Below are 23257 nucleotides of genomic sequence, written 5' to 3'. Positions count from 1 at the left end.
GAAATTAACATTGCGGTGATTCCCTCATGGAATAAACGCTTTAAGATTAATCTGATCCTCCTAATTTAGTTGGTCTTCCCTTTTTAAATTAATCTACGATGTAACATCAGCTAGTAAATAATATTATTATGTACAGCATCAAATTGTTACTTAATAATCTATTATAGCACTTTGCGAATTGTTATGAATATATAAGTATATATAAAAATAAATGAAATACTATTTACAACATTCGTTTGTGAATAGGTAATAACGGAGAGTAGGTCTATAAAAGGAACTGTTAAAAGAACAGTTCGACATTGATGAATTATTCCAATTGAGAATTTATAAGGGATAGATGCTGGGTACTGAATATCGAAATCAGCTGCGTACCTATTAAGTACGATTGATTCTCGACGGCTTTTTAAATAAAATGGTTTAAAATATAAAGCTAAATACAAAAACAAAACACTGTTTAAAGAATAAAATTACTGGTCATGCTTTTAATCAAGTATTTCCAGTTCTTTTGTGACAAAAGTATTCAATCTTTTACTCGAATTGTTTAAGTATTGCACATCAAGAGAGAACATCGTAACGCGAAACATTTGATCGCTACTCTACTAAATAAAAATATTTATTGAAATCCAATTCTTCCAAATTTTTCCAAAATATTCAACAACAGATTTTAAGAAACGTTCGTGTAAAAGTAACGTTGATACAACGTATAGACTCAAGAAGAATCCGACTCGCTCCATCGCAGGCATAACAACCGCCTAAACCTTCCAATTTGCAAGTCGATTCTTAAGAAAATTTTCTTCGGAATGCATAGAAAGCGGTCGATCTCGACCAAAAACGGCAACGTTGAATTTTACTTTCAGATGCCTCAGGCTAATACATTTGGGTAAATTGCTTGCTAAATTACGAGGAAGCCTCTATATTCTACATACTACCAGCTAACGAATTAACGTTTCGAACGTCGCGTCATGTTGGCGAACTGCTTCGATCGATCCCTATGGAATACGAAACAGTGTGCCACTTACTGCGCATCAAATACCCTACTATGCCATCCTCTAACGAGTTTTACGAACGTATAACGACACGATAACACTATACCACAAGACTACTTGAATCGTTACTATACGATATCAATATGTCGCGTAAATTGTATTATTTGTAGGAAATTTGATTTCATCCGTCGAACGTGAGCTTTCAGTCACATAAATCATTTTATCTTTCTGTCCTTTGTTGGAGCAAAATAAGGTAATTGTGTTTATTGCATGTATTTCCAAAGACAAGCTAAGGAAAGAAAGGCACGTGTACTTTCTTAGACAGTATATATCGAATATTGGTAACGTTTCGATTATACGATCCGCTTCGTGTCCATGGGGAATGATTCATAGTTCAATAAATTTGTTCCATAGATTACTGCAATTCATATGTCATATGACGATTTAATTTCGCGCGTTTAATATTAAAATTCTCAATAGAGATATTATTCTAAAAGTCGTTTACGAAATTTACTAGCTCCGTTTCAATACAACAGAAATATCGATTACATATCAGGTTTGATAGTTGGTGAACTCCGTTGAACTGAAAGAAGTTAATGAAGCTAGAGTTCGGTTCGACATTAATTAACAAACAGGCACTATCGACTCGGCGCGACGTGGTGACACGGCTGTGTGTTTGTACGTAAGCGTTCGAGATCAAAATGCACGCAGCTTTGACTAATTAAAATCCAGATTAATTAGGAATTTGAATATTATAATTTTTCCTAAGAAATGTATCGTCACTTTGTGGATTATTTATATATTTAGCAATTAATATTAGAAAAATCTAATGATCATTTATTTTGTAAAGAGTTAGTTTTTTCCCGGAAATCTTCGATTTAAAAAGCAAATCTGCGATTTACGAACATGTATTTCTTCAGATATTTGTGAAAATTGAAGTTTTAAAGCAGAGCTATGCAAATTCGAGTTACATCAGGTGCAAAGTTATACAGATTGGTTGGAACACGAGTCTCCGTGTTCAGTGAAATTCTTAAACGCAACAAATTTCTCCAAATGCGTAAATACGTTCTAGGGATAACTGATTAAGACGAAACGAGACGGCGAAGAACAAGGAAACGAAATAAAATTTGTTCCTTAATCTGTTTCGACTAAGGTATAATATAATACCTATTAAAAGTTTATGGCCATGTAATTGGAATATACAGATAGAAAAACTGTCGAGAAAAGTGGGATTTTCTTTTACTTTTTATTGATCGCGTTTAACCATTTCAAATTATATTATATGTAATAGAAAATAGGAAACTTTTGAAAAGCAAAATGTAGAAATGAGAAATGATGTATGACATAAGTACTACTTAATATTTTATGATACAAAAAACATTTTTATATGCTTAAATTTATTTAGACGTAGTTACAATTTTCCAATTTACGTTAACCCAAGAAGCGAAACACTTTATCCGTAAACATCACGAATCGAATAATGTCAAACAATAAATAAAAAGGATTAAGCACAAGCCATGCTGGAAACCAGCGAACAACCGTGTAGCTTTTTAGCAGCATTCTACCTTTTGCCAGGGCGACAGTCCATCCTCGCGTATTTAAACGAGTTTTAATTTTTCAAGCGTTTCCCTCCTTGTATACCAGGCGGTGAGAAATTTCCCGATGTAGTCGACGTGTAGCATTTTCTTTTCATTTCTCTTTGCCTCTGCACAATACTTTGTGACTATGATGAACGGAAAAGAAGGAAAAGACGTCATCGCGACAATCTTTATAATTCATTCTGGCGCTCGTTAATCTAGCTAGCTGGTAGCTGTTAGGATGTTGCACGCGGTGCTATAAACGTAGGCCATTATACCAAAGCCACTTTCGTTTCAACAAAGCTGCCTAACGAAATATTCTCGCTTGGTCGGCGAGATTTTCAACATCGATGATCCGGAATTCAGCGTGCAATGTGTAAAAGTAAAAATACGCGTACCACGTACGAGAGAAATGTAGCGTAACTTTTAACGGTACCTTTACCGATCAATCGTCGCTCCTTTAAAAAGTATTTATAAGACTAGCAATAATCTCATTTTCCTGTCATACCTCGTCGATCGTTAGCGATCGAATCAACATCGATATGTATGTATACGTTTCAAATCGAAATCAACTACGATATTCGAGTTATTATTTAGCAGTAACCGCAGCTGACAAGTCAATTCCAGATAAGAAACGGGAAAAAAGATAGGGTGAAGATAGAGAATCGTTAATTTTATGCTCGCGCTCGTCGCAAGCGAAACTTTGTGGAACAAAAAAGATCTGGCATTCTTTTTCGTTAAGCTTTAGCTAATGAAACGTATGTATGTGTTGTATGTATATATTGCATGTACGCATAGGTAATATTTAAGAGTTTATATAGAGTCGCACTAGGTTGATCGCGAAAGTAGTTTACAATCAAAAGGTAACTTGGTGGCGATGCGAAAACCATAGGAATAAAAATATGTTTGTTTCAGTAATGAATGTTATGTAAGTTATGTGTTTGTTGGATTTCTTTTTTTTTTCTTCTTCTATAACGAGATGCAGTGGCATAGCGTTACGCATGAATCTTTGGAAGTTAAAACGACAGTGATTTTATTGCATTTTCAGATTTTACTGCCAATCGTAAACACGTGCAACCACATTCTCAATACAGAAACGACTTCGATAAAGTTTATAGCGCGGCTGACGTGGAAAATTGACTGAATAAATTCTCAAATAAATACAATTTTTATCGAGTTATGGTCATGTTAGTGATACTAATAAGTAGCTTTAAAATATTCTTTAAAATACTGCTAGACAAAATTTCTCAACCATCTTCCTTAAGATAGGTAGCAATGCATAGCTCAAAAATTGTCAACGTCGTATAATTTATTTCAATTGTTATTGCACGAAACGTCTCGTTTAAGAAACGAAACATCTCCATAAAGAAATTGCAAATATTCGTGTTTAAGTAATAATTCGTTGTAAAAGGAACGTAGGTGTGAAGCCATATACAAACAATGTTTAACATGATTTTAAAATAGTACTAACGATCACGGCATTAAAAGTACTTACCAAATACTCTTAGTACTTACGAAACGTTCATGACAATGCGAAATCTAAACATCTACCTGGTTATACTATAAATTTTCGTGCAAGAGAACCAATTCCGCAGTACCGTTTACTAAACGGCTCAACGACACGTTTTGTATATGTAATTATTGTAATGTCATAACTAGACTGCAGACTTTTATGCAAATATATATTTTTGTGAAAAATTGATAATAAAATAGGGCCTAGATATAAGTTTATCTTACTTTTAGATGTTAAGCAACGAAATATTCGGTTTGCATATTTTCCATATTTTTTAAAAGCATATGCGAGCATGATACGCAATATTATTAAGTAATTTCAATAAAATCAATAAAATGAATATTTTACTTTATTTTATAATATTTCTTTTTCCATTTTCATTTGCCGTTAACCATTTTAAAGATATGTCTATGAAAATATCCTGTATATCTACACAGGTTCTTATATCATACTTTAAATTACAAAAAACTCCGCAATTCAGTTACTATAATTCTTAAACTAACCATAAGCTATATCGCAACCACGTTCAATAATGTTAGACTAATTACCATTATAATAATTTAATAAAAAGAAGCAAAAGTTTTTTTAATAGGAAAGAAATGAAAACTTTTAATAGAAACGTTTAATAGAAGCGGATCGCATGAACAGAAACTGCGCGGCTATTTCATGTTTCGTTCTTAATTGCGTCACGTAATCATTCACAAAGAAAAGTTTATTTTAACCGACTAACCAATCCTAAGTGATAGTGTTGATATTTTAAGAAATTCAGTTACATTACGTATGAAATCCTATGAATTATAAATTTATGGTAAATTTTGTATTCGGTGATGGCAATATATCAACCGGGCTGACAAACGCATCACATTATGCCATATGAGGATAGTAAGATAAAATATTTGAGACGCCATTAGACACTATGGATATTTACTATACTATTACTACACTAAACTATATTTATGTAAATTCGTATTTTTATAAACAAACGTAAAATAACGAAATCTATAGAGATTTTTTTGGATTTTCAAATTTCTCATAAATACATAAACACATCCGCAGCCTGGTCATCACCCTGGGCATAATTGCCATAAAACGACTTATAAAACAGTTTCATTAAAATTGATTCCCTTCATTGGCATATTTTTATCACTTTTGAAAGAGGTGTCCAAATATAAAGATCTATAACGAAGGATTGTCACTTGTGTTTCAATAAATGAAAAATTTACAACTATGGAATATAATTTTATCGTTTCCGCGACGGTATCAGGATCTACGTTATCATAGGAACGTATCAGTGGGTTCGTAAAAATTCGACAGTTCGACATATGGTACAAGAAAGATTATAAAGATATATTGGTTATTGGGCATTTTATGATGGCATCTTGCTTTATTAAAATCGTAAAAATTTTTTTTAAAAGGATCCGAATAAAATGTAATTGCGCTTCATTAAGGCATATGTGCACACTGTAAATTCGGTAAAAGAGTAAATATATGTATATATTATAAATATATAATAAATATAGATAGAAATTCTATCGTGTATATCATGAGAAATATTTTGGTTCGATTGTATTTCTCGCTGTCTAAATATAGAAAAACGCTAAAAAATAAGAAGCTGGAAAGAATTTTTTAAAAATGGAGAATGTCTCAACAAAGCTACTTTAATGAGGAATGATCAATAATAGCGACATATTCTCAATAACGTAGCACACGTTCATAAATCTAGGACGCTGTCTTTATCGGTATAAATACACCCTTTGAACATAATTCGGTGAACTGTGTAACCGTTCGTGCTTTCTTACCTGGAATTTCCAGATGAGACTAACTTATAATTAACATATATAACCGTAACAGATACAACCTAGAAGTAATATTACTCAGAATGCTTAATATATTGTGACAAATTTTTCAATAAAGAAACATCGAAGAATTTGAAACGTACCAAAGATATTAGAACGAAATATATCGCGTTCAAAATTCAATCGAGGAAGTATTTTGTAATATGTGTGAGGAATCAATTAACGAGGTGAAACTAATTAACAGTTTAGAAAATGAAGAGATATCCGAATAAAAGAGAGTCTCTACATATGTAATAGTGTTAAACTTTCCAAGCATTCTGCCCAACTCGCAAATTTCTGTGCTTGATCGCTTTGAGCTTGAGTTAAACAGTCTGTACGTCCATCTGATAAAACGGCAGCGAGAATAAATAAAACAAATCAATGATATTTCCGCTGGCTTGGATCGTAATCACTATTGATATACGAGCTTTGCACACGACGAACAACTGCGCATCTAACGTCGCCAGACACGAATCGCGCAACTGCGTTCTATATATTCTTTTAGAAATTTTCGCTGCTTCATACGGCACGCCTTGCGCAACCATTTCGTAACGTGTCAACAGTTTTCTGTCAGTCTATGAATGGATAGGCGGAAATTGTGTATTTGTTCCGACGAGTTCGTAGGTTTCGAAGCATGTATCCGACACATGGATAAAACAAAATTTAACGATCGATCTTTGTCATTTTCATCATTTTCGTAACCTGAAACTGATAAGATTTACTAGGTTACTATGACACCAAGTTAACAAACGCTCGAAGCATAACATTCCAACCAAGTTTCGTCGATATTCCCCAGAGTAATTTTCTGCAAGGACAAAAGTGGTGTGCTATGCCGGGGAACATCTTCGTCATTTCCGGGACGGTTATACAAAGCCACGTGTATCGATCAGGTCAGGTCTCTCCTATCTTTTACCGGGACTAGTATTGGGGGTAGGGAAAACACGCCTAGCTGTATGTGTACGCAGTCGAGGATCGAAAATCGATCCAACCTGTCCGCTCTTAATGAAACACGATGTATCAAACTTCTTACGCGGACTTGGAATTGAGTGCGACGGTATTATCGCTATCAGCTTCGTGATCCGATAGAAAAACGCGATAAAATGTGACACGGACATTGCAGAGGAATTATTATGCGGTAGAATTTTTAATTGAAAAAAGTAAGGAAAGGAAAAGCCAAATCGAACGAAGTTAATTTTTATATCATTATTAGCTAATGTTAAATAAAATTGTTATCTTTCCAGAATGATATTGGGCAGTTTGAATAATACTACCAACAATCGTAAAATATATATAAATTCATCTTGTAACCATCTTAGACGAATTTAATTGAAAGAGAGAAGCGGGAGGAACAGGAAAGACTAAAGGCGAACAAAATGAAAGGTGAAAAATAAGTGATCTCATTGGACCTACTATAGTAAGTTAATAAACTAATCACCTAGCGAGTTCAATTAGATTAGAGATTATCTCGGTGTTCATCGTTGCGATTGCGCGAAATCCAATTTAATGTAAATGCATTCAACACGAAATCCAATTAGAAGATGCACCACACCAAACCGACAAAAAGTATTTTCAAATTTGCAATATCTAACAAGATCCATTTCAAATGTATATATAATCCATTGAACTACAAAAGAAAACACTCATTTTATCAAAAATATTGATCGTTGACGACAATTCGTCTAGTAAATATTCGGCACAGAATTTTTCTGATTTTAAAAATCATTTCCAAGTGCCATTTTCGTAAAATAATGCAACTTATTGTTAGTATAATCACCCATTTTATAAAACAACATGGTTCTAGGTATATTTGCTTGTTGTTATTTCGCATGAACCACGCGATTCTATTCTATATATTATGCCTATTATCTTAGACGTTGCCTTCAGACATTGTCCAGGAAGAAACGAAACATTGTGTTACCTTTGAGATGGTCGTATTTGTATGTGATAATTGTCGCTTTTTTTAACTCTTTCGCTGCTGAATATATATTCCAAGACAAGACGATCAAGGCTAAATAAATACGTTGTGTGAGTCAATTTTATTATATTAATAGCAAAGATCAAACTACGATTTGTCAAACTATCTTATTTTTCAAACTATCTAATTAACTATTTACGTTAAAATTATCGTTCAATTTTCTTTCTCAACTGAACCTCCAAAATACATCTGTAAGCTCAACTATCTAATAATAAATATAGCCATTTTTGAACACGAACGAAATTTCCATGCTAAAATAGTATGAAAACTAAATATAAATGCACGCTAAAAGTACGAAAACAATATCCTCTGCACATTAACAAAGACTAAGAAGATCAATCGACCTAGCTGATTTAGCAAAATTCAAGATCCATCTGCTCCAATCGATTAATCCCAATTTTCGTACCTAAATCTACATCTAAAGTCAATCGTTCGGTCGCCGATTAATCATGCTATCTCGTTTTCGACCGAAAGACATCGATATACGGGAAACAGCCGTAGCTCGTAGCCAAAGTCACACAAGTATACTTTTACGAACTTTCCTAATTATTTTTTCACGCTCAAGTCACCCCTATAATCGTGCTCCTGTTTCACTAAGTACATAAAACGTCGTACACCATACTCGTTCTCCGCGTTACACACGGGCTGGTACGTTTCATGGCCTGACGAACACGTAAACGCACAGAAATCTTGGCAGATTTCGCGTCAGCTCATCGAAACGAGATTCGGTCGGCTAGATTCCTCGCGACGATAAAATCTATGTGGCCGAACACACGCGATGGAGATAATTATTCCTTGCTTGTAGGGATGATTACGTTTCTATTCATCGAGCGTTGACTTTTCTCGAACGGTTCTGATTATTAGATACATTGATTTACAAAGCGATGTATGCATCAAGCGGCAAGTTTCGAAGGAAATATTACCGGTAATAATTTCATGTCAAACACAGATATTTTGGTCGGTGTTATTCGCTATAAGCGTGCTCGTGTCACCGCGTGCCACAGTTATAGCTCACGCGATGTTTCCTTAAAGTTGACGACGACGCGAAATAAAATTCTGACTTACGTACTGTTTGACACCACGACGAACAATATAGGTCAATTGGAAATTGTCGTTTTTCAAGTATAAGTACTGGTGTGTACCATTGTTTCTCCATACTCTTAACTTGCACATCACCTCTTCCACTAATTAAAAATTTCCATCATTAAATTAGATTTCATTCCTCAAAATTCCATCGGAAAATCAGCTCTCTGAGGCTAGCCCAACAACGAGAGAACCTGCATCCTGACATAATTCAAAATTGATAACCAATCATAATGTCTGAGCGTAGATAATATCACCCAGCAACAGTTAGATATATTTTAAATCAAAACCTTCATCATTTGACCAACTGTGCCATTCCCGTTTTAAAGACCTGCCACTTATTAACTACTAAGTAACAAGTGTCACATAATCTTAGTCGTTAAATCGGCGATGCATGGTTCCATATTTTCCCTGTATCTCGCTTTGTACTACCTTAATTTACAATGATCATTTCTATTTGAAATAGTTCGCGTGCAATATACATACGTAGATTATATTCATTCACATCGTACAATTCGAATATCTAACGAACTAACACAATCTCACTTCGATTCCACTGAGTCAAAAAGCTCTAAATTCGAATTGTAGAGATGAAGCTCTATAGTGAGGTAGAGTGAGAGAATCGAAAGACAGAATCTGTTCGAAACGCGAAGCCGTACAACGCATTTCCAGATGTAACTAGAAGTATCGTTTTCCTCCACAACACGAGCCACGAAGATTGCTCTACATTCCACCTTCCATGGTATCGTTTCTCTTTATGTTACACGTAGGGATTTAGGACATTTCTTCTGCACCGAGTTGGCGTAGATGCGGTGAATGTAAGTTTGCTCTCGATAAATATTTACTGAAAACATTTGTGCGTTACGTATCAGAGTGTGGTATAAGGATTAAAAACGAAAACTGTAAAACTGATGGATGCTTAAAAAGAATTAGATGCACCGAGAAAAACGTTTGATAAGCGGAGATGTGCTTTCAGAAAGAGATATAATGGTAACTAGACCTGTTTGTCTCAGCAGAAGTTATATTACAGGGGAAGATCTTTGCTGCATCGAATCTCGTGACGTTTTTAAGAGACTGTATGCAAAAAGATAGAAAGGTATCAGTGATATATCGTTAAAATTTTGTAAAGTGTGTTTGTAGTAGAACTATTTTACGAATTCTTCGTAATTACGTACCTTGAAATAATTACAACTGTATTAAAAATTGAAATATTGTGTTCTTTCGCACGAGGAATTCATTATTTACGGACAATAGCGCGATAGTAAGTTGTCATTAAGGAAATACGAGGTAGTAAATTTCATTAGGTACAGATCGATCGTCAGAGATTTAATCCTGTGACACCACTCCACTCTAAAAAGCGAAAACAAGGTCAGCCAAGATCTCATATTTTTAGTCCGGAAGTATGACTTTTATCCGTGTTAGCGCAGCAAACTACATATTGCTTGAGAGCGACCTGCACCTTTTTAAAATAACCGCTTATATAGAGTTAAAAAAATCTTATACGAGGTCTAACCGAATAACGCGTAAAAGCCAGCACGACGTAATTCCTTGTGAAAAAAATAAGAAAAAACATAGAATAAAGTTTTTTCATTCTTGGGTTAGTTTTCGAGAATATCTAGTTTGAAAATTTATCACTATACTTGCACGTGGCTAATGGCGGACTGAGCAGAATTAAATAATAGACAGGAGGTTAATTGTACGTGTGAAAATAAATGGAAAATGTAAAATAACATTTTTCCGTTTAAGGCTCCATTTTCAAGAAAATAGAGTTTGAACACGTTTAATTAAGAATTGGCTTAGTACACGCGTATGATAAATTTTCAAATCTATTTTTCTCGGAAATAAAATGTTTTTTATGAAAATATGTTATTCTACATCTATACTTTCACACGTACAATCACCTCTTGTCGATTATTTGGTCCTGTCCATTCCAGAATTAATTATATTCAAATATATTTGATAAATTTTCAAACTATGCCAAAAATGAAAAAATTTGATTCTATATCTTTTCCTTATTTCTAAACAAGGAATCACGTCATGCCCGCTTTTACATGTTATTCGATTAGACTGTATATTTACTTTCCACTCGCAATGTCGTCTTATCGGTATACACAGTTTTATATTCTTGCTTTTTTCTAAATAACACTTCTATCTATTTTATCGTAAGTTTGATAGTAAAATATAAATTATACGAAAAAATAAAATATGTCCGATCTTGTCGAATACAAGGTAGAAATAAAATAAAATTTATCGCGATGAACAGAAACGAGTATTTGACATGCGGTTTAACGAATGTTCCATCATCGACCACCACAAAACACTCGGATCACTTTACGACGGGAACCTAAATAGAGATTTTATCGGAATTTTTGTTAGAAGGTGTACAGGGGTAGCCACGTTCACTCCACAAAATCGAACTCTTCCACTATTCTACGTTGTTTATTAACCCCTATACGGAAGGACTAGCAACTTACACCGGCTTCTGTGTCTGTTTTTCCCCCGGAATCCGAGTTTCGTCCCTTCCCCTTGAACTCGGTTTGTTCCCTTGTCTCGTTTGTCCTCAATTCCGCCCTTCCACCGAAGACAAAATCGCGGGAGCGGGAACGGAATTGCGCGCAAAATTGCTTCCGATTGCATTAATTATCGGTTGTGATCGCAGCAATCGACCGTTTGCTTATTGAATTAGGCGCGATCATTATCGATTCTTTTCTCCGCAACTGTAAACGCGCGTTTCTCAATAGTCCATAGAGCTCAATGGAAAAAACAAATGAAGATCATCGTTCGAATCGAAGAAAGAAGAGAGTTTCGTTTTCAGGTATCAATTTGGAGGAAATGCGGATCCGAGAAACGTGTTTGAAGATATTTTCTTACAAAGGATGTTTTAAAAGCTTTTTAGTGGAAAGAATGTTTTATTCATATTTTATGCTTCTATTTATAGATGGTTACTATGATCGATTTTTGGTGACATTTTTCATCAAATATACCGTACAGCATGTTGTTCGGGAGATTTCTTACAACTAAATTTTTATTTTTTCGACTGATAAATGAATATAAAGTTGCATAATTTTTAATTTAAAAAATGTAATAAAAATCCGAATTAAAAATTCTGGACAATAATCTGAATTAAAAGATACGACAGGAACAATTGTTTCTACATCTCGAAAAAATATGTGTCGAATAAAAATAAGTTAGAAAAACAACGTAAAAAATAATACAAGGTTATAGGAAATTTATTACTCAAATATTGCATTTTATGTCAAAAACAATTCTTTTTTAAAAGGTATTATGGTTTCGAGACAGGGATCTGTAAAATTCGTATTTTCGTCCTTTAAAAAAGTATAATATCTCGCTCAAGGATAGTACTAATATCCTTTAAATTTTTCTCCTGATTTTGCCAAATTTTATAGAGAAGAATACCTCCACTAGTAGTTTCACAAAACTTTTCAAGCGCGTGAAATTGTGTTCTTCGCTCCGAGCTAAAGCTAAAAAAATGGCTTATGATTTTTTCAACCTTTTTAGAAGATTTCTTCTCGCTACTACACTTTATTTTCATAGCAAAAGAGCTATTCCTTTATTCCCAATATCATTTGTCATGAAATAAATTAATCGATCCCATTCTATTAAAATTGAAAACTATTCTAATGATATCAAATTTTGTGTGAAAGAAAAAAACGCTTCAATTAAAACTCTTAAATAGAAGAGCGAACAACTGCCCAAAAATGTTTAAAATCCTTTCTAGTAAACAAATTTCCATTCTACAAACCATACCAATAATATCTGAAATCTGTTTTAGAAACAAGTATTTCTCCCTTTGATTTTCACCTAATTTTCGAAAGAACGGTTCACTGCGTAGAAATTAAGCCCGCCTCGCGTGTCACGATGTCGTAACTATTTTCTCCTTTGGACTATACGCCGCGTACGGGGTTCGTGAGAAAAGAACGTTCGCTGCCGCCCTCCTCTAAAGATTTAAACTCGTTGTACAGTGTGCAGGACTCACCTGACGGGAAAACGCGATCACCCTCACCTTCGCGAACGTGAGTTACCTGATTCAACGTACAACTGGCGTATTCGAGGTGCCGGCGGTTCCTTTTATAACAGCGGGACCCTGCGCGGAACGCCACGCAGTCTCTGTGAGCCGACTACAGGAACGTGTCTGCGTGGATGCAGCCCCGCATATTTACACCAAAAAAAATATTATTAAACGCATGGTAAGATCACTTTTGTTTAAATATCACGTATTCTATGAGGTACATTACTTTATCGTTAGTCTATCGTTTTTTAACGGATTCTATCAACTTATATTCCATGTGTAATAAATCGTGTTTCTTAACTGTATTCCAGACCAGTTAGTTTTAAAGGGATTTTTATATTACTCTGTGTAGAACTTTTTTTATTCCTGTTCACATTTCTTATTTACTTTACGTTTGTCAGATTACGAGGTAGTTTGAAATATCATTTCAAAAATGTTCTTTTTTACAGTTTGAGGGGTGAAAAGATATTGTGTATATATGATATGGAAAGGCGTCCAAATAACACGAACAATAGAAGATATCTTTTAAAGATAATTATTCTTGACAAATAAAATCGAACCTCATTAATACTATTCGAATAATTGAAAATGTAATTATTTTACAACAGTATGTAATAGACACTGCATTATAAGTCAAAATAATGCTAAATTGTTTGAAACCAGATCTTACAAGTTCTATGTGACCTACTTTTTATGGAGGCAGTACCTAATCACACCTATTCTACACATTCGCAGTTCATGGAAGTGCACAAGGAAATTGCACGTCGAATTAAAAGCTCGCAAAAGAAAATTGCAAATAAACTTTCTGCAGTGATTAACCGAATACTAAAATAATTCTTCATGTAACAAAAAAAAACCATATTTTAATAGTTATCTCTCATAAAATAGTTGTGATAAATGATACGAGTAACCAAATCATTCATCTGAGAAAATCTTATTTTAATACTATTGCAAATATATGAAAGAATTCTACAAATGACAGACAATTCTATATTTCACACAAGTTCTACGTTATAAAATAAACATAATTCTTAAATGAATAAGAGAACTTACTTTTCCTGGAATTAACATTGAACGAAACCAATGGGCTTTAAAACTAGATTTTTTAGGACTAGATCATAAACAATAGCAAACGATAACATGACTTGGTTAAATTAATCATCGATCAAATTCAGAATCCATAGAACCTCCTAACTAGAAATATCACGTAGCTTACAACTTATACAGCTGAAAGCTATTAGCCGAAATGTTGCTGGCGACGATGTGGTCGCGTTTAGTTGCTATATGCCCACTACATGGAATTTCAGGTAGTCGACTTGCAAGAGAAATCGATTAATCATTATACGTCCATGCGAACTGTTTTAATGAAATGCTGAATTTGCAACTATTTATACTCGAAGAAGGCTTTGGAAGATATTGAATAATTGTTAAGAGCAAAGTTTGAAAAGAAAAATGGTTGAAAAGAAAATGTTAAATGTATTGAGATATTTACTTTGCTATTAATTCATTTATTGTTAAATTTATCTTACTTTTTCTCTACTCTATATATAATAAATTTTCGTAAATATTCCTGTAAATTTTTTAAATAAATTTATTATATTTCTTCAACAAGTTTTCTTAGAATCTTGGTGAATTCGAGCTCGTGAAATTTGTATCGACAAGTAATACGAGTAATGCGAATAATAACGAGTACCAAGAAAACATTCTAACTGGTTTGTCAAAATGATAGAATTAAATACAAATAAATACAAACGAGAGGATCGGTATCTATAAGAACCAAAAATTATTCGAAATATAGGTCAATAGGTCGATCCATTTGATAGAAAAGTTGGTCTTATCAGGTCCCCTCTTAGAAAGAGTAAAAAAAGGAGCTATTAAAGGCAATGTTAAAAATTGAGTCACGTAACTGAATAAATTTGTTGAAATTAAATTCTACGAGTCGGCTGGATTTCCGTCAAGAAGAACAGACAAACGAGCCCAGAGAGTCCAATTAAAGATGGAATAGCAGCGGATACGTGTTCGAGGACCAACAAGAATCTCGTCGATAAAGTGTATAATTATTTTAAGCTGCGATTTTTCCAGCACTCGCTGTTTTCCGAAAGCTCTATACAAGTCGACAGATTTTTGTCGCCACCTGTCCAAAATTCACGAACGCTCTATAAAATTATCGCATGTGTGGCGAACTTGTAGCTGCAGCCGATAAAACAGAGAAGAGGGGTGAGCTTTCGATAATGGCACGTGGCACAGAGCTTGCACGACCTTACCAACAAGCAGCACTCGTCGGTTCTTGTACTTCACAAAGCCAAGTCTCAGAAACATACCGTTTGCGCCTTTATATTAGAGCAGTGACAATATCACGTACCTATTCTACTTGTGAGGTTATTTTCACGTATTGAGTAAGAAGATCTGTGATTGACCCGTTTTGTGGTATTCACATTTTTAGTTATCCGATACAGAGTTGAAAAAGTGTCAATTCCTTTTTCATTTCATATTCTATCCTCTTCGCTATTTTTTAATCGACATGGTGTTCGTACATTGGTTATCTGCTAGTGATATCAAGATCGGTATTTTTGCTTTTTAGTGGGCGTAAAAGAAACAAAAAATCGATTTGTTAATCCTTTAGCCTTGAATACTTTTGTGGTGTGTGTACTACTTCGAGTGATACAGCGTTCGTTTAACCACGTATTTTTTTGATTTTTATATATATTTAATTTACATGTACTATTTAAATATTTTTATTAACTTACTAATCGTAATAATGGTAAATATTATAGCAAATATAATAATAAAGTTCTATACTCTTCTTACACAAGATAGAAAAAAATCAAGAATGGCAATTGTCGTATGAGTATTACGTGTAACTCTTCAACAATGAAGTATTCTCCTTGTTAAAATTCTTAATAAACAACACGAAAAAATTATTTCAAAAATTTAATAAACGTCTCGGTAATATGCACCTTTTTTTAAATTCCGTGACGTTTGGCGAGACTTAACCTTCGCATTCCTCTCGCGAAGTGAAATTTTTTTAATTGCCTCCGTCTTTTGTTATTTTCTTTTGGCGCGCGCGCGCGCGCGCGCGTGTGTGTGTGTGTTGGAGGTAGGGAGGGAGAGAAAGAGAGAGATATTTTACTTCACTGATACCCACCAATCACAATGAAACAATTTGGAACTGTTCACAAAAGTTAGACAGAAATTTGCAAAGTCCGACCACGCATGGGTTCTACTACTTATCAGCAGCCATCTGTATAATTTTGTCGCAACTTTAAAAATTTCGCATTAGTTCATTACCGAGATATTACACAAATCCATGGTATGGGTATTAGCAGTAAATATGGCTAAAAATAATGAAATGTTTATCTGATGTTTCAATTAAACTGCAAAATATAAATAACGTAATATTCGCCATTTCTCTTTATACCTCTTTTTTTATATTTATAAACAACGAAATAACTAATAAACAACATGTCAAACGTTTATTTTCCCAACTGCAACAGATTTGGTCGTTATATAAAACATTGATAGATGATTAATCATGCGTCATCTTTTTATTTCACAATATCATTTCTATGTATGTGTATATCAATTCTAACTGGATTTAATCATACCCGGAAATATCACTCTACAATTACGTCAACTTACGACAACTGGAAGATGAAACTAGTCAGTCAGTCATAAAATTTGTCATTTGAAAACCATTTGTAATATTTAAATCAAATATCATTTCATCATTTTATTTCATCATTTCGTTTTTAAAAGAAAGCTCCTCTTAAATGCTTCCAATAAAGAAGAAATAATAATAAATACTTTTTGAATGTAAAATAATCGCAGCCTACGCATTCGTTTTCAAGACCTATCGTGCGGTTGCTTCGAGCTAGGAATAAACGCAATTAGGAAACGTTGATGCATGCTTCCAAAGGAAGATAATGAACAAATATTAAAACAAACTGTCTCGAATAGGCCCGTTTATGAATATCTAAGCGAGGAAGAAATGCTGATTTTCATACAGGCCTCGGTATTTTCATTTAAATGCTAAGGCAATTTAATGCCTTGGTAGAGTTAAAAGAACGTGCAACTCTTCTCTCCATATTCGTTACGCATGCACGATTAACATTACCACAAAATCGTGAAAAAATTATACAGTTCGTTTAAAAATAATCTGTATGCCTCAATATTTATATTACACATCTTATGACACAAGATGCTGTTTCAATTCTTAACCTACCCTAACTACTACGGTCTGTTACGATAAAGCCTTTGTACGAAACTATTAGTTTAAAAAAATTTATCGATATTTTTGTAAAACTTTGTTACGATTGTCTGGCCTTTATCTATAATTATCTCGAATTATAGATCTTCAGCCTCCCGATTAGATTAACCTCATAAAATGATTTATGCTATTTTCCTGGTCGCAGAAATTGTCACAAAAGAATTAAGTCGATCGAATAAGAATTCGCTCCAGTCCATCTTCTCGAAACCAATCCAGTTCTAGACAGATTAATTACATCGGATAATAAATGAAGGTTGCGCAAGAATATCAGCAAAAAGAATATTTCCCATTACTGGGAAAAGTCTGCGAAACTTGCGTTTAAAGAAAATGTTAAGTTGTGACACGGAAGGACGAAGCTCGGTACATTATGTATGTTAGAAAAAAAACCGAACTCATTGAAACTGAAAAAGATTGTTACCATTTAGATGAATGAACTATTGTCGTTAAAGAAAAGGAGCGCGCACTTATTAACAAAAGAAAAATGGTCTTTCATCTCTAAGTACTATAAAGCTCGTCTACATCTGATTCAGGGAAAGAAATTCCATGAAAAAAGAATTGCATGACTCGAGCTGACAAGTAATTAGTCATCCATCACATTCTCGCGACTTCATTATACACTATCATTCTTTCTTATCGTGTGAAAAAATTTTCTTGAAGTAATGAAAAAACTTGATGGTTATAAAGAAGTCGAAGACTTATAATCTCGAAATATTTTAAACTAATCAATGTGAATTTTTATAACAGGAAAATAGAATAAATCGACCATTATGTTCTACTAACTATACCTTAAAACTAGCGATCTTGTCTCACTAATTATTCACGACTATATATATACATATATATATATATATATATATATATATATATATATGTTTGTTTCAACAACACGAGAGATGCATGAGAAAAGGGACTTCTAAAAGATGATCTTAAAATATAATACAAGTCGTGAAGGTACAAGATCATGAAACGTAAATGAAGAAAGAAATATACATATATCGAAATATCATTTCATAATATAAATTGACTGAAAAAACAATTGTATACGAAATATGAGCGCTCCTAATAGGAGTTAAGGGTCTACAGAATTAGTTCCATGGAAATCTGTTTAGTAATTCGCTAACATACGTAAGCGTCTGCATAAGAGATTGATGACAAGATGTATTTGAGGAAAGAGGTCACTAGATATAAATCGTATGACTGACAATGAGAAATTAAGAATTGACCTATAAAAAACGACCATAGATATTCAGGGAACAGAAAACGTCACGGCACCGTGATACAATAATTTCAATGCTCAATATGTTCGATGCTAATCGGATATTCGTTATGTATGGTATATTATATATTGACTTTACAGTATGTACTTTGCACACTGTATGCTTCATATGAATTAATACTAAAATTTTTATGTTTAAATTTCGTGATTTTTAGTTTATCTCTCATATCCAGATCGATATTAGTCGACAATCCATGTATTTTATCCCAGTCAATCCATGTAAACTTCACTGAAATTTAACGAAGAAACGTCTCCATCTTAGAAATAATTGATCGTTCAGTCGTTCGAGCAAGAAACTGCAAGCAACGAAAGTAAATGTAATTAGGACGTTGCTGCGATGCGTGAATAAATAGATCGACAGTAGGGGTGAACGTAAAAATAAAGCTGTTTAAAACGTAGGCAGAAACAAAAGTCGAAGATTCGATTATAAACAGTTTGCATTCATTTTATCAAACAGAGCGACCGTTTCCTATAAATTATTTACTTAATTTTCTACAGATGAGTTCAATTTGGAGATTTGATCGTAGTCGTTGAAGCGATGCGTTTTCACTTCAGGAAGCCTAAGTTCCTACTTCCGTCATCGTTATCGAGACATGACAAACGCGTGTAGAGATCATCGGAGTATACATATATTATATATATAGACATAGACATAGAATTATAAACATGAGCACATAAAGACTAAAAGTTTTGAATTCTGTGGCTGTACGAAGATTATATGTAGAATCTATCTTACTTCAGCAAAGGTAAAATAATGAACGATGATAAATTCTTCTTTTCTAAGGAAAAAGATAATCGCCAAACAATATATCGCGACACGACTTTACATTGTTCAACTTGTTATTTATGAATTAATTATATTGCGATTAATCGCACTTGCAAACAATATTCAATTTGTCGAGAATAAGTGGTGCTTAACGAAATGCATCTTTTTGCATTTGTTTGATGATCAATATCAATACTACCAGTACTAGATTGAATTTCATGAACCTTTCATACAATAAAATATTAGTCGCGTTTTTTTCAATATTAACGAATATTGATTGAAAGCGTTTGCGAAATATTACGTATTTGCCTTTTACCTATCTATTCTGCTATAATAATTTTTAAAATAAAACATCACACGGAGATACACGAAGCGCAAGGCAAAGATTCTTTATCGCTAAATACATACGTAGCTGATTATCATGTATCAAGCTCATAAACGATATCCACGAATTAAATAATATCGAATTCCAATGAACCCGTTCTTATCTGGCTACTTCCCTTTGAAACGAGAGATAATCGCGACTTCTTCATATAACTAGGTATTCAGTGTTCGAGATTGACGAGTCTTGTCGAGGTGCCAAGTGTCGGATGGCTAACGACTTCTTTGAGAAGCTTAAAGCGAAAAGTCAAAGGTTAAAGAACGTTCACCTCAGTGTCCACAAGAAAAGAAATGTTATTCTAGAGTGCTGATGCTGGCGAATCAATAGACAGACCGACACGAGAAAAAGACGTTAACATTCGAAGTGGCACAACAGCTTATGTACTCAGATAAACACATATAACCGACGAATAATTATTAAAGGTGTTATAATTTCATTATTCATGCCTTCTTATAAAGTTTATTTGCACAATCGGGAAAATAATGAAAACGTTTCAACAGCATGGAATACAAAAACTAAACGTGTAATCCAATATTTCTAATTATTATAACACTCCTGGAAGTACTTGTTTAATGATAAATTAACAAAGTGGCGAAGTAATGTAATTAAAACGATACAATTGAAAACTCTATTTACATCTTTTACATTATCAGGGCTAAAATAATTTTCTAATTATTTTGCGTACAAATATTTCTAAAAAAGTAAATATATTCATGGTTAAAATTTGTGGATATGCAAGATATATAAACTAAGAATTTCGATTTAGGGTAATATGCAATATACATATAAACTTAATCCTTTACATCAAGATTTTACGATTCGCGGCTAATCTGAGTTCGCTTGAGAGAATATCAATAATTCTAACCATATACCCCATTGAATTCATCATATTCGGCCTACCTATAAATTGATCACATCAAATTCTCAAATGATCGATATATAACCCCATATACATATGTTACATCTCGTTTTCAAATATTCACTAGATATGAAAAATAATACCAATAACAATAACTAACAACTAACAGTCAATTAACTACCACATTTCTTAAGAATTCGCGACATCAATGCAACGAAATAGTATCAGGGACAATTACAACTCTGCTAATCGAAATTAATTTCGGTCAAGCAATAAAATCCACTCAAATATTTAACGATCGTGTACTCGAATAAATAAGTTAAACAATTAATAGATAATTTAAAATTCAATTTTCTAGAGACTTATAAAAAAAAGTACAATATGAAAATCAAAATTTCGGTATTTTTCATTTTATTAACCTTCATTTGAAAACGGAGATGGAGATTGTAATTAAGTCATTTATAATCCGCTTTAATATTTCATTTTTATAGATCTTGAATTAACTATATCAACACCTTCTTTAATTATAGGTTGCATCAAAATAAGTATAAGACGTTAAAGGAAAACGCAAACAATCAAGTGCAAGCGAATAACGCTTCTCCTATTAAAATATTCGACTGAAATTACTGTATCTCCTATGATCCTATAACACCAATATAGGATTAAGTAAATGCTAAAACATATTCGAAATTGAGAGAAATGTAATATCAAATATATTCGATACTCTCAAATAACGGTATAGGATGAAGGACCAAGTTTTACTGAAAATTCGGAAGGAAAGCAACGAGTCAATATGGTGATGCGGAAAGAATTTAACTTCATCGAATTCCTATCGATTTTACTAAATTATGGAATTCCATTCTGAATTCGTAGAAATTAGGTTTCATCCAGTTACGTGCTTAAAGACGGGTGTGGTCGTCGGTGGAGCGTAGACCACGCGAGACAGTCGGGCACCCATGAACAAACTCCACAAGGCTGTCGTCCTATATTTCGAGTTATTGCCAGCTGTAATTGCAGCAGAATGAAATCGATGTTAGCCGACTTACCAGAAGAAAAGAAAAGAAATTTGGTCACATTTATTTGTGCGCAATCACGATTCATGCATCTACCTCTTCTTACCTGTTTTAACGATCTTCCCATGTTGTTCAGCCGAATTAAGCCTAAAATAGATGATTTCAGAAAGAAATTGATAGTATAAATGTTTTTGCCTGGTATGATTCTGAACGATATTTAGAACAAAATAAGCGATTGTGAAACAATTTTCCGCCGGTGCTTTATAAGCAAAATATCGATTAAACGAAAAAAAACACTACCCTCTTTTATATTTCGCTTTATAAAACTTAAAAACTATTTATTGTACGTGAAAAAGTTTCAATGGAAAGTTGCAGCTAATGAAATTATCTGAAAAGTGAATAAAATTGAGAGATTAGAAATTAGTAAGAAGTAGAAGAAAATACTCTTTTCTTAAGTCGTTTATACCGTACGTTAAAATTATCATCCAATATCGAGGTTCTAAGGTAAGCAAGTTCTAGTCATTTTAAAATTGGTACCAAATTTCGAATCGATCCGTCTATTAGTTTTCGCACAATCAATTTGTCAACTTACAAAACGGAAAATTTAAAATTTACAATAAAAGTGTATGAGCTTATCTTACTTTATCCCTTGAGCTCGTACGCTATCTGGAAGATCTGGATTTTGATATGCAAGTGTGAAAATATCTTTTCGTTCAAACGCTTGTGATGCTAAAACACGGTGATGGTTACTTTTGCTTAGTTGTAAAATGCTATTATTTTCCCACTTTACTTCCTACCGTTGTGGAACCTGTCTTTATCGATTTTTTTAATCATTCCACGTAATTTAAGAATAAAACATGTTTTCAGCAACAATAGAACCGATTGATTCAAAGATAGATTATTTTCAAAAAGTCGCGAACGCTGAACTATTAAACATTAAGAAATGAGACAAGCGTTGTTTCACAGTTTATCACTTGTATTATATGTTTATTTTTTTATATCAATTGAACGCCCATAAGGGACAGAAATACGTTTACAAAGTTTGCGATTTTTTCCATGAATTACAGTTTTCGCACATATGATTAAAAAGTGGTGCGAGGGCTGCGCCGATGTCCTCTGACTGCCTGCTGTGAAAATGGGACAACTTTGTCTCGTTTTACAAATAACTTCATTAACTACAACATCCTACTGAAACTTTTGCATGTACGAAAAATAGTTCTTAAGGTATAAAATGAAATGTAAAAAAATGTCGCTCTTTTTCATTTACTTCATATTTTGTTTATGAAGCATCGGAGGAAGATTATTTCAAAGTAGCTTATTTCGCTCTAAATATCATTCACAATTATATCATGCAAAAACATTTCTACTATCAATTTGTTTTCAAAAAAATATTAATCCAACTGGATTAATGGTGTGCCGTTTCGTGATGTCGACTCTTCGATAAACGGAACATTGTCATCGATCAAAGGGTAACAGCGAAATTATACCACTGTTGTTTTGCTATGTACGTAATCGGAACAGACAACGCTATCGAAACGTAATGCTCGCCAATTGCCTATCCAATTGCGTATTTACAACTTTTCTACTAAATCTAAAGTTCCCACAAATAGTTCACAGAATAGATTTGCGAATCTGATGTGCGAATAGACTTTTTTTATATACAATTTGCAGGAAGGAGTTTTATTTTATATTACA

At 33.4% G+C, this 23257-nt stretch overlaps 1 protein-coding gene and 1 long non-coding RNA gene across 2 annotated transcripts in view; one reads left to right on the top strand and one right to left on the bottom strand.

The window, feature by feature from the left end:
• The window catches only part of Igl (IQ calmodulin-binding domain containing protein igloo), a 90243-nt gene that overhangs the window by 50735 nt on the left and 16251 nt on the right, over positions 1-23257 (bottom strand). The gene's annotated exons all lie outside the window — the stretch shown is intronic.
• Positions 6441-15960, top strand: LOC139988664 (uncharacterized). Its single transcript, XR_011800180.1, has 4 exons — positions 6441-7068; positions 7153-7325; positions 12953-13177; positions 13449-15960. It is a non-coding gene; the product is annotated as an uncharacterized lncRNA (long non-coding RNA).

This window comes from Bombus fervidus, chromosome 7 (genome assembly GCF_041682495.2).
Source record: "Bombus fervidus isolate BK054 chromosome 7, iyBomFerv1, whole genome shotgun sequence".
Taxonomy (NCBI): Eukaryota; Metazoa; Arthropoda; class Insecta; order Hymenoptera; family Apidae; genus Bombus; species Bombus fervidus.
This window is presented reverse-complemented; position numbering and strand designations above follow the sequence as displayed.